The sequence below is a fragment of the Podarcis raffonei genome, chromosome 16 (assembly GCF_027172205.1).
Source record: "Podarcis raffonei isolate rPodRaf1 chromosome 16, rPodRaf1.pri, whole genome shotgun sequence".
Lineage (NCBI taxonomy): Eukaryota > Metazoa > Chordata > Lepidosauria > Squamata > Lacertidae > Podarcis > Podarcis raffonei.
Genome location: NC_070617.1, coordinates 521,044 through 532,450, shown reverse-complemented (window position 1 = coordinate 532,450; position 11,407 = coordinate 521,044). Strand labels below are relative to the sequence as shown.

At 49.0% G+C, this 11,407-nt stretch overlaps 1 protein-coding gene across 1 annotated transcript in view; it reads left to right on the top strand.

Moving 5' to 3' along the window:
• The first annotated feature begins 9,256 nt into the window (after positions 1–9,256).
• KCNJ10 (potassium inwardly rectifying channel subfamily J member 10) overlaps positions 9,257–11,407 on the top strand; it is a 29,395-nt gene continuing 27,244 nt past the window's right edge. Inside the window, exon 1 of the mRNA XM_053369594.1 lies at positions 9,257–9,682. The gene's annotated coding sequence lies outside the window, so the exon portion shown is untranslated. The remainder of the gene's footprint in view (positions 9,683–11,407) is intronic.

The window sequence follows — 11,407 nt, the reverse complement described above, 5'->3', positions numbered from 1 at the left end:
GGGGCTGTCTAGTTTAGCTTCTTCTTCTCACAGTGACCAAATATACCTATGGACATAGGAAGCAAGATAGACTGCCTCTAGTAGAGACATCACCTTGCCAACAAAGGTCTGTATACTTAAAGCTCTGGTTTTCTCAGTAGTGATGTATGGAAGCGAGAGCTGGACCATAAAGAAGGCTAATCGCTGAAGAATTGATGCTTTTGAATTCTGGTGCTGGAGGAGACTCTTGAGAGTCCCATGGACTGCAAGAAGATCAAACCTCTCCATTCTGAAGGAAATCAGCCCTGAGTGCTCACTGGAAGGACAGATCCTGAAGCTGAGGCTCCAAGACTTTGGCCACCTCATGAGAAGAGAAGACTCCCTGGAAAAGACCCTGATGTTGGGAAAGATGGAGGGCACAAGGAGAAGGGGGCGACAGAGGACGAGATGGTGGGACAGTGTTCTCGAAGCTACCAGCATGAGGGAGGCAGTGGAAGACAGGAGGGCCTGGCGTGCTCTGGTCCAGGGGGTCACGAAGAGGCCGACATCACTAAATGACTAAAGAACAACAACAGACCTGGAGGCTCCATAAGAAGAGCCTGGCCAAAGGGGCCCCGTCTTGCTCTCACAGGCACCAACCAGCTGCCCCAGTGGGAAGCCCACAAGCAGCTTTTATGCAAAACTTTATGGGCCTCAAGTCTTTCCACAGATTATATTTCTGGAATCTACCCTGGGGCTTTGCTAGAGCAGCTGCTTGGAATGCAGAAGGCCCCTTAATCAACCCCCAGCATCTCCCAGGTGGGGCTGGGAGAGACTCCTTGCCTGAACCCCTGGAGAGCTGCTGCCAGCCAGTGTAGACCAGGCATGTCCAAAGTCCGTCCGTTTCAGGGGCCTGATCCAGCCTGTCGGTTGGTTTAATCCGGCCCCTGTGGCAGTTTATTTCCTGGGGTAAAATCCTAAAAAAAGCCCTCAACAACTTCAATCCTAAAAAAAGGTCAACTACTTTGGTCGGCCCTCATGGCCCTTCACTTCATCAAATCTGGCCCTCTTTGAAAAAAGTTTGGATACCACTGGTGTAGACCATAGTAGGCAAACTAAGGCCCGGGGGCCGGATCCAGCCCAATCACCTTCTCAATCTGGCCCACGGACGGTCTGGGAATCAGTGTGTTTTTAAATGAGTAGAATGTGTCCTTTTAATTAAAATGCATCTCTGGGTTATCATTCATATTTTTTTCTTTTCCAAATATAGTCCGGCCCCCCACAAGGTCTGAGGGACAGTGGACCGGCCCCCTGCTGAAAAAGTTTGCTGACCCCTGGTGTAGACAATACTGGGGTATATGGGCCAATGGTTTGACTGGGCAGCCGACAGCTTCCACAGTTCCTATGTAGTGTGAATCCAGAAGGAGGAGGGAGCTGTGTGTGCTCCGCTTAAGTTTAACGTCAGAAGGACAGCAGGACTTGTGTAACTCGCCCCTCTCTGCCCCCCACCTGCCTTCCCCATGTCAAATTAATAATGCATTTTCTGCTGGCCACGTTTGCATAGCAGAAATAATCAACTGTGCAGCAATGAGTTTTTAATGAAGGGAGCAGCTGAGGGGATGGGAAGAAAATTGAAGCATCGCAGGGGGGGGGGCGGGGGAGAGAAGGATGGGAGGAGCTGTCTTAGAAGGACCTGAGAGGAGCAAAGGGGCCCATCTAGTCCACAGGAAAGGAGAGTTGCTCTTGTGCATGGGTAGGCAAACTAAGGCCTGTGGGCCGGATCCGGCCCAATCGCCTTCTCAATCTGGCCTGCAGATGGTCTGGGAATCAGCGTGTTTTTACATGAGTAGAATGTGTCCTTTTATTTAAAATGCATCTCTGGGTTATTTGTGGGGCATAGGAATTCGTTCATCCCCCCCAAAAAATATAGTCCGGCCCCCCACCAGGTCTGAGCGTCAGTGGACCAGCCCCCTGCTGAAAAAGTTTGCTGACCCCTGCTCTTGTGCTTGAATCCTGCTTGTGGGTTTCCCCTGATGGGCATCTGGTCAGCCCCTGTGAGAACAGGATGCTGGACTAGATGGGCCCCCTTGGCCGGATCCAGCAGCCAGGCTCTACTTTTGTTCTTATGGAACTTCCAGGTGCAGAGGCAGTCTATCTGGATTCCTCTCTTCTTTGGGACATTGGACCACAGTGAGGACAGGAAGGACATGGGTGGCCTCTGTCAGGGCAGCACTTGGGGGCAGGTCAGCAATAACTCACAAGGTGTCGGTTAACTCTTTATTTGAAGAAACCGGAACAGCACAGGCCTAGTGGTCACAGCAGCTCTTCTCAGTAGGCCTTGCCCCAATGAGGCAGTTGTGAGGGGATGCCTTGCCAAGGCTCTCTGTGACTCCTCCTTGCCTGGTTCCTTGGGCTGCTTTACCTTTTCTCCCTTGGCTCTGTCCTCTTCACCCCTCTTCGTGTCTTGGGGGGGCCAGTGGAGAGTGGAGACCCCCTGTCTTCTTCAGCAGCCTGCCTGATTTCTGCCTCTTGGTCTCCTTCCTCTCCACCTTCTGCTCCTGCCTCTGAGTCTGCACTGCTCTCTGCCACACCCTCTTCCTGCTCACTAAACCCTGTTGCCTCTTTCTCCTCCCAGTCTGCTCCTTCTTCTCCCTCCCACCACCAATCCCTTGATTCTCTTCCCTGGGGGGTCCCTCCCCCACTCCTCTGTCCCCAGCCAGTCCATGGCAGCCGCTGTGAGAAGAGGGTGCTGGACTAGACGGGCCCCTTTGGCTGGATCCACCAGGCTCTCCTGATATGCTTTTGTCCCCCTAGACTCCCAAACCAACAGTGGAAGATTCCACCTGTCTTCTTGTCTTCTCCCATATTTTTCTTTCTTTGAAGAACTGCTGATGGTGCGCCTCTCTCTCTCTCTCTCTCTCTCTCTCTCTCTCTCTCTCTCTCTCTCTGCCACTTGCAAAATGCAATGTCTGCTCCCTCCCAGCCAGCTCTGTCAAGAAGGATACCTGTCAGCTTGCCCGAGATCCAAATTGATCAGGCAGGGGCAATTTGTCACCAGGGGTTTGTGTGGATTGCAGAAAAGAGAGAGAGAGAGAGAGAGAGAGAGAGAGAGAGAGAGAGAGAGAGAGAGATAGATGCTGGCTTCTTGCTGAGACAAGCAGCTCTCTCTCAGTGGCTCAGCCAGGTCCAGTTGTGTGGGGGGGGGGCAGGTTTTGAGGTGGGGGGACACACACGACACAAATGAAAACAGAACATCTCTTGTTCTCGGCCATTTGGATTCCACCCAGGGCCCGTGCATTTCAGAAAAGGGCCTCCTTGCCTGGGCCTCGATGCTTCTCATTTTATCTTGCGTGGTAGGATCTCCATTAAAAGACTCTTCTCCCAGCTCCCCCTAGCCCCCCCCCCGCGTGTTTGAAAGGCTCAGGATAAAAAGGGAAGAGGGAGGGGAAGCCTCCCACTTGCATGTGTGTTTGTTTCGGAGCAAGGAATAGAAAAGGCCCTTTTCTGCGGACAGGAGGGAATTTGTATTTCTTCTCGCAGCGGAGTGGGACTGCGGAACTCCCTCCCACAGCAGGCAGTGATGGCCACTGATTCCGAGGGCTTTGAAAGAGAACTGGACAAATTCATGGAAGCAGAGGGCTATTGATGGTGACCAGCTAGGATGGCTATGCTGTGTCTTCACAGTCAGAGGCAGCAACACTCATGAATCCCATTTGCTGGAAGCCACAGGAGGGGAGAGTCCTGTATTCTATGGGACTGCCTCTCCTGGTCTGCCCCACAGAGGACCTTAAGGTCCATGAATAACCATAGTTTAGAGGTCCCAGGCCCTAAGGAAGTCAGACTATCCTCCACCAGGGCCAGGGCCTTCTCAGTGGTGGCTCCGACCTGGAGGAATGCTCTGTCCCAGGAGACCAGGGCCCTGCAGGATTTAACCTCCTTCTGCCGGGCCTGTAAGACAGAGCTATTCCACCTGGCTTTCAATTGGAACTTAGCCTGATCTTTTATTCCCCTTCCTTCCCTCCCTCTCCCCCTTTTTATGAAGATTGCCCTCTCTGGGATCCCACAGCTAATTCTCCTCTGGCCTCCTCGCTGGCCCAAGTAGGACCAATTCAGCCAGCTAGCCCTGGCGATTATCTAATGCTTATTTCCCCTAAATTGATTTTTGATTTTTGAATTTTATTGTTATTCATGTTTTCATACTGTATTTTATGCTGCTTTTATAATTAAGTGTTTTAAATTTCTTGTCAGACGCCCTGAGCCTGGCTTTTGAACCGGGAAGGGCGGGGTATACATAAAAATATTATTATTATTATTATTATTATTATTATTATTATTATTATTATTATTCTGCTTGCAGGTTTCTTATAATGGTCATCTGGTTGGCCACTGTGAGGACATGAGCCTGGACTAGATGAGTCCCCTTCAGAAGCCTCTTCATATCTTCTCATGTTCTTAAAAGTATTTTTTTGGAAGCTATTTCCGGCTAGTTTAACTTAACAGCTTCCAGATATTTAATGGGCTTAGGATTGTATTTATGTTAAGTGATAAAATAATATGTTTAATACTATTAGGAGAAGATTTAAAGATGTTAATGTTTAAGTTAAAGTTTATAAAAATTGGGATTTGGAAAACCGTTATAAGGACATGCAATGAAATTCAACCAAGCGGAAACGAGGAAGTCGCTTTACAAAGTTAATAACTGTTATTTTTAATAAGGTTATGATTTATGTTTGTTATCTTTGTTCGTTTTGTGTGTTTGTTTGTCGATAATATTGTAAAAACCAATAATTTTTTTGGGGAAAAAAATAAATAAAAGTATTTTGGGGGGGGGTGGCAGTGGGGAGGAAACTACTTTTATTTAGAGTTGCTGGTTTTTTACACACATCGACCGTCGAAGGTGACTTTTAAACCGATGGCACAGGAGCTCTTGCAAACAACCCAGTTGGAATGGAGAAGCAGTTTTAACAGCAAGAGAGGAAGAATCACAGGGTCATGGAAAGGAAGAAAAGCTGGTGGAAAATGTGGTGGGAAGGAAAATCAGGAGACAAAGGACAGGTGTGATATGTTTGTTCCTTCTGCTTCACACACAAAAAGCTCCCTCTTCTGATTTGCTTCCGTCTTTCTCTCCAGGGACTTCTCGCCCGATGAGGCTGCCTCTGGCTCCATTTCCCCGGCTGAAAAGGCCTTGCCTTCCAAGGGAGTATCACTGTTGCAAAGGCACCTGGGCCAAAACAGCCTCTGCAAAATCCCAGCAGAAAGGGGAATGTCGTCTCCGGCGCGCAAGTCACCTGATAGCCCTGACCTGGAGCTCCTCTCATTACCTGTCCTGCTGCAAACGCCTTGTCTTTCAAGCGAGGGAGGAGATGGGGTCGCTTTCCCAGGATGGTCTCCGTGTGCGTTGCAGCCTCTGGGACGTGCCGGCTGAGAGGGAAGGCGGCTAAGGAGAGGTCTGTCTAAGGAGACAAAGAGCCACAAGGCCTATGCTCTGCCCTCCGGCAGAAATGTTCCAGGGAAACATGGAAGGGGAGAGGGCTCTTGTGCCCGGATCCTGCCTGTGGGTCTCCCATAAGGGGCATCTGACTGGCCACTAGGAGAGTAAGATGCTGGACTAGATGGGCCTCCTGTGGCCTGATCCAACACACTCCCCCCCCCATCTCTCTCTCTATATCTATCTCTCTATATCTATCTCTCTATCTATCATCTATCTATCATCATCATCATCTCTCTCTCTCTATATGTATCATCTATCTATCATCTATCTATCTATCTCTGTCTCTCTATATCTATCTCTCTATATCATCTATCTATCTATCTATCTATCTATCTATCATCTATCATCTATCTATCATCTATCTATCATCTATCTATCATCTATCTATCTATATCTATCATCATCTCTCTCTCTATCTCTCTATCTCTATCTATATCTATCATCTATCTATCTATCTACCTATCTACCTATTTATTTGTTTGTTTGTTTGTTTGTTTGTTTGTTTGTTTGTTTGTTTGTTGGTTGGTTGGTTCTCACATATTACATTACGATACAGATGTACCAAAACCAATACCATTTCCTCCCCACCCCCCCATACGTTTACATTTATATTTCCTCAATCCTCAATCCATCATATTATTCTTTTCTCCCTCCTCCCACTTCTCTCCGCCCCCACTCGATTTCCTTCCCATTATACAATTTACAATAATCTTTGCATTCTACAATCTTCACAAATCATCTATATATTCTTATTATCTTTCCTCACTAATTTTTCTTCCATCCAGTACTTCACATTTTAATCTAGGCATATTAGCGTATCTTTTTATTTTTTTAGCAATATTTTGCCATATATTCATCAAAACATTTCCACTCCTTTTTTAAATTTTTGATTCGACTGATTTCTTATTATAGCAGTTAATTTTGCCAAAATTAAACATTCATTGAGTTTACAAATCCATTCCTCCTTTGTAGATCCAACACTTCTTATGCTCTTAGGGCCTGGAATGGAGAGAGAGGGCAGGGAACAGCTTTTCTCCATCTCTCATCACACTAGAATTCTTGGACATGCACCGACGCTGGGTTTTGGAAGATTCAGCACAGATAAATGGAATCTTTTCATGCAGACCAGGCTTAAACTGTGGAACTCCCTGCCACAGGAGATGGTGACGGCCACCAACTTGGATGGCTTTAAAAGAGGATGGGACAGATTCATGGAGGAAGAGAGAGGGCTGTCGATGGCGGTTGGCCAGCCTGGCTCTGCTCTGCCAGCTATGCTTGCTGGAACCCCCAGGAGGGGAGAGGGCTGCTCTTGGGTTCGAATCCTGCTCACAGGTTTCCCAAACGAAGCATCTGGTCAGCTGCTGTGAGAACAGGGGGCTGGAGCAGATGGTCCTCTGGCTTGATCCAGCAGACGGGCTCTTCTTACAATCTTGTGTTTTATAAAATAGCTAAATGTTGGAGCAAGCTATGTTGAAACAAGAGGAAGGAGAACACAGCCAAGAAACCTGTTGTACTCTGAAGGTTCAATTAAGTCCCTTGGTTCCCCCAGAACAATAACCTTAAAGTTCAGGGCCCAGGTCCTTTAGTCATAGGGAAAACCACAAAATGCGTAATTTTGTAGGTCTCTCGCAACATGTGTATTGTGCTGGGCGATGATGGTGCCAGTTCCTCCAACACCCAGACAGAGACAGAGGAGTGCCGTACTGCTAGAAATAATTCGCCACAACAAATCTGTGGCCCTGGTGATGGAGCTGAGGACATGAGGACATGAACTCAGGGAAGGTGAAAGATGGAGGCCAGCTGGTGGTGATGTGTAGGAATGGAACCTCCATGTTCAGATAAAGTATACCTCTGAATCAGGGAGCAGGTGGTGCTGTGGCCTCAACCACTGAGCCTCTTGGGACTGCTGATCAGAAGGTCAGCGGTTTGAATCCCCGCAATGGGGTGAGCTCTGTCCCAACTTCTGCCAGTTTGAAAGCACACCAGTGCAAATAGATAAATAGGTACCGCTGCAGCAGGAAGGTAAATGGCGTTTCCGTGCACTCTGGTTTCCATCACAGTGTTCCGTTGCTCCAGTTTAGTCCTGCTGACCCAGAAAGCTGTCTGTGGACAAACGCCTGCTCCCTCGGCCTGAAAGCGAGATGAGCGCCACAACCCCATAGTCACCTTTGACTGGACTCAACTGTCCAGAGGTCCTTTCCCTTTCCCTTCTGCCTCTGAATCCCAGATGCTGAAGACCCAGTATAGTATGGGCAAGAACTCTGCAGTGCATCTGGGATCCGGAGCTATTCTGTCTTTGAACATGGAAAATCCATTCTGAGCAATTTCAGCATCAGGACTTAAGACGAGCCCTGGAGTCGCTGAATCAGGCCCATATAATCCAGCATCCTTAAGGCCAAAAGTCCATAAGAACCTAGGAATTCAGGTAGACTGCCTCTGAAACTGGAGGTTCCTCCCGAGGCTTAGTGTGGTCAGAACTGAGTCTACGCTTCCAGAGTTTAACACTAAATACATTACTTCTGGTTAATGAGCCACCAGAGCCACTAGAGGGCCATGAAAATTTGTGTCCTGGGTGTTTTAGACTCATCTACCCATGTACTATCTGAAACCAAAGGGGCCAGATGTGAAATATATTGGCATTATTTTCAGCTCTCCTGCCCCACTATATTTATTTTGTTTCATAAAATCTATGCACTGCTTAATTATACCCTACAGTCCTAGTCTGGGGCCCTCGCTCATGCTTCTCGTCCACAAGACGCCTGGAGGGCAGAACATGAGAAGGGGCCTTTTCTGCAGTGACTCCCCGCTTGTGGGATGTTCTCCCCAGGGACGCTCGCTTGGCACCTTCACTACAGATCTTTAAGTGCTGGGCAAAAACATTTCTCTTCTCCCAGGCTTTTAAAACTGTGGGTGGGGGGCTTATTGTTTTAGTTTGTTATTATGCTATGTGGTTTTGTGATTTTATATCATAAAAAACCCCGTGACCCTCGGATGAAGCGCAGTGTAGAAATTTTTAATAAGGATAATAAACCCCAAACCCCTCCAAGTGGTTCGCAAAGAGCTTAAAACAATAAAATCACCAGTAAAAGCAGCTCTTTTAAAACATTCGAAAGACAAAAACCAGCAATAAATGAAGAACAGATGGAACCTACATCAACAGCCTCACCTAAACAACAGTGTTTCTTGACAGGTACCAAAAAGCATTTGGTAAAGGCGCCTCCTGCCTGGTGTCCATAGGCAGGGAGTTCCAAAGGGTAGGTTCCGCCGCACTAAAAGATTGCTTTCCTCGTTTGCTACGCAACTGGTGCCTGTGAAGTCTTTTGGGGGGAGATGGGAGGAGGCCGGGTGCCGTGGGAACCTCATGCAGGTCCCAAGAGGACGGGAAGGACTAATCTGTTCACAGCTCAGCGCAGGTGTCGTCCTCTGCCGCCGCCACCTCTAGCGCTGAGCCTCCACGGACGGGTGCTCCCTCTGCAACAGTATTCATGTGCCTTTTAAATCCAGCTGTAATTAAATACGCCTCTCCCTCCCCCCTTTCATTCTGCCTTCTCCTCTCCCTTGTCCCGTGACCTTTTAACACAGAGGGTTTGGGGCAGGGAGGCCACCCTATCCCCAGCGAGCAATTTGATTTCCATCTCATTAACTCGCCTCTCAAACTTTAACCCTCCGGCTCTGCCTGGTGGTGCCCACTCCCCTCCCACCTTTCGCTGCCAGATTTCTCCCCCCCCCTTTCTTCTACACTCCGCACAGCTCCACCTCCGGCCATTGTCCCTTGCCACCGCCCTCCTGCGATAGGCCTGCCGAAGACGTCAGTCACCTCCCTCTTCCGCCCCCTGCTTTAAAAAAACAAAACAAAATAAATCCTTTCATTCAATTGAACTTGAGCAAAGTTTTGTAAGGGAGAAAAAGAAAGAGAGAGGGGGAAAGAGGCACAGAATTCATGGGGCAGACTCAGCCTTTCAGAGCAGCTCTTATCTGATGGTGGGTCCTGAATTTAAAAGCCTTTGCGAGAAGCCTCCGAGCCCCTGTGTTGGCAGCTGTGGTTGAATCCTGCCTCTTGGAGCCCCAGGTTTGGGAAGTGTGTGCAAGAGAGAGTTCACACACACACACACAGGGGCAGCGGGACGAGAAGAAGGAGCAACGTCGATTTAGCTCAGACTCCCTTTGGCGAAAAGTCCGGTTGAACCCTGACCCTTGCCCAGTTTTGCTCTTCGGACCTTCGCTGGACTCAAGGTAAGACTCTGTGAAACGGTGGAAGCCACGACAGGACGGTGAGGAGGGCGATTTGACTTTGAGCAGGTGGAGAGTGGGACTTTCTGAGATGCTCCACAGGTAGCGAGTTTCCGTTTCGAGAGTCCTACCCACCTGCCCTCCTCTTTGACCAGATGCGAAGGAGAGACCTCTCTGGGAGAGCAAAATGTCTGGGTGGATTTGGGGACTTCACTAACTTCCAGTTGCAACTCAGAATGGGGGGAGAAATTAAGTTTGGCATGCATTTTAGTGAGAAACTCTCAAACATGCACTTGATCCAACACACGAAACCCGTCCTTTGGGATTTGCACCCCTCTGAATTTTGCGATCACTTCTGCAGCCAAAGAAGTTGTCCAAAGCTGCGCATGTTCGGAAACAGTGCACTTCAGAATGCATGTGTTTGAGACTACAACATGCAAAATTGCATTGTATTCGGGGAACGGTTGCAGAAAATATGAACTTTAGTCAAAATGGCATGCAAAAAGTGTGTTTAATTGGAGCAATTTGCACTCGGGCACTAACCCATTTTCGTGTTTGAAAAACAAATTGCTGCAGGAATACAGAGATGTGAATTTAAATTTGGGGGAAAACGAGGGCCAAAAGGGACAGGTTTGTGCACCCCGAATTGCCACCCGGGCTGCTTGCTAGAGATTCTCTGCGCTTGCAGGGCAGAATATTAAACATCCCACCTCCAAAACCGGATACATCCTGACAGCGGGGAAACAAGGAAAATCTTGTAGCAAATGATCTCTCCTCCTGTCTTGAGGTCTTCTTGGCAAGTTCAGTGGCCCACCTTAATCCCCGCCAGCCGTGCTTATTCCTTGGCTGGCCCCATCTACTCCTGGAGGGATGAAGTCCCCCGTCTCACTCCATCCCTCTGGCTTCACCCCTGGGTGTCCCCTGACTTGGTTCAGGGTGCTCAGCTGGGCGCTCAGGACGAGAGTGGACGCATGCCTGTGTGGGCTGCTGCATGTGGGAAACACACAGAGCTTTCTCTCACAGAGCCTTGCCAGCCTGGCATTCCATGTTCATTCTGCCTCCTCTGCCCTGCCAGCTTCTTCTCCTTCTTCATGAAATTGTAGAGTCGGAAGGGACCCCCGAGGGACATCTAGTCCACCCCCCCCCACAGTGCAGTAGTCACAACTAAACAATCCCTGACAAGTGGCCATTCAGCCTCCCTTTAAAAACTTGCCAGCAAAAAGCGAGTGCTAGTGTCTCATCTGAATCGCCTTTCATAGAAGCAGAGTTAGGAGGGGTCCTGGCCGGGTCATTTTGCCCAAGCCCCTGACAGACGCTCATGCAACCTCGGCTTAAAAACCTCCAACTTCCTGAGGCAGCCTTCTCCAGCGCTGAAAAGCTCTTAGCTGGGATCCTTCAGCAGCAGGAAAGGAAGACAGTTATCTGGACAACAGGTGCCTTGAGTGAGGCTCCATAACCGGCAGCCTGAACATTTTTGGAACTGAACTCTTGAGGCCTGTGGTTGGGGCTGGAATGACCCCTTTTGCAGCCATGCCTCAAAGGCCCAACACAAGCCGGTTCGGGGAGGAAGCCTCACGCAGGGGGAGAGCAGCTGCTTTGGCTGAAGAAGGTTATCCCCAGGTTGGTCCGGGAATGTCTCCCACCTGGAACCCGGGAGTGCCATTGCCGGTCAGTTCAGACACCCCTGAGCTGAAGGAACCAGCTGGTTTGCCTCGGCAAAGGCAGCTT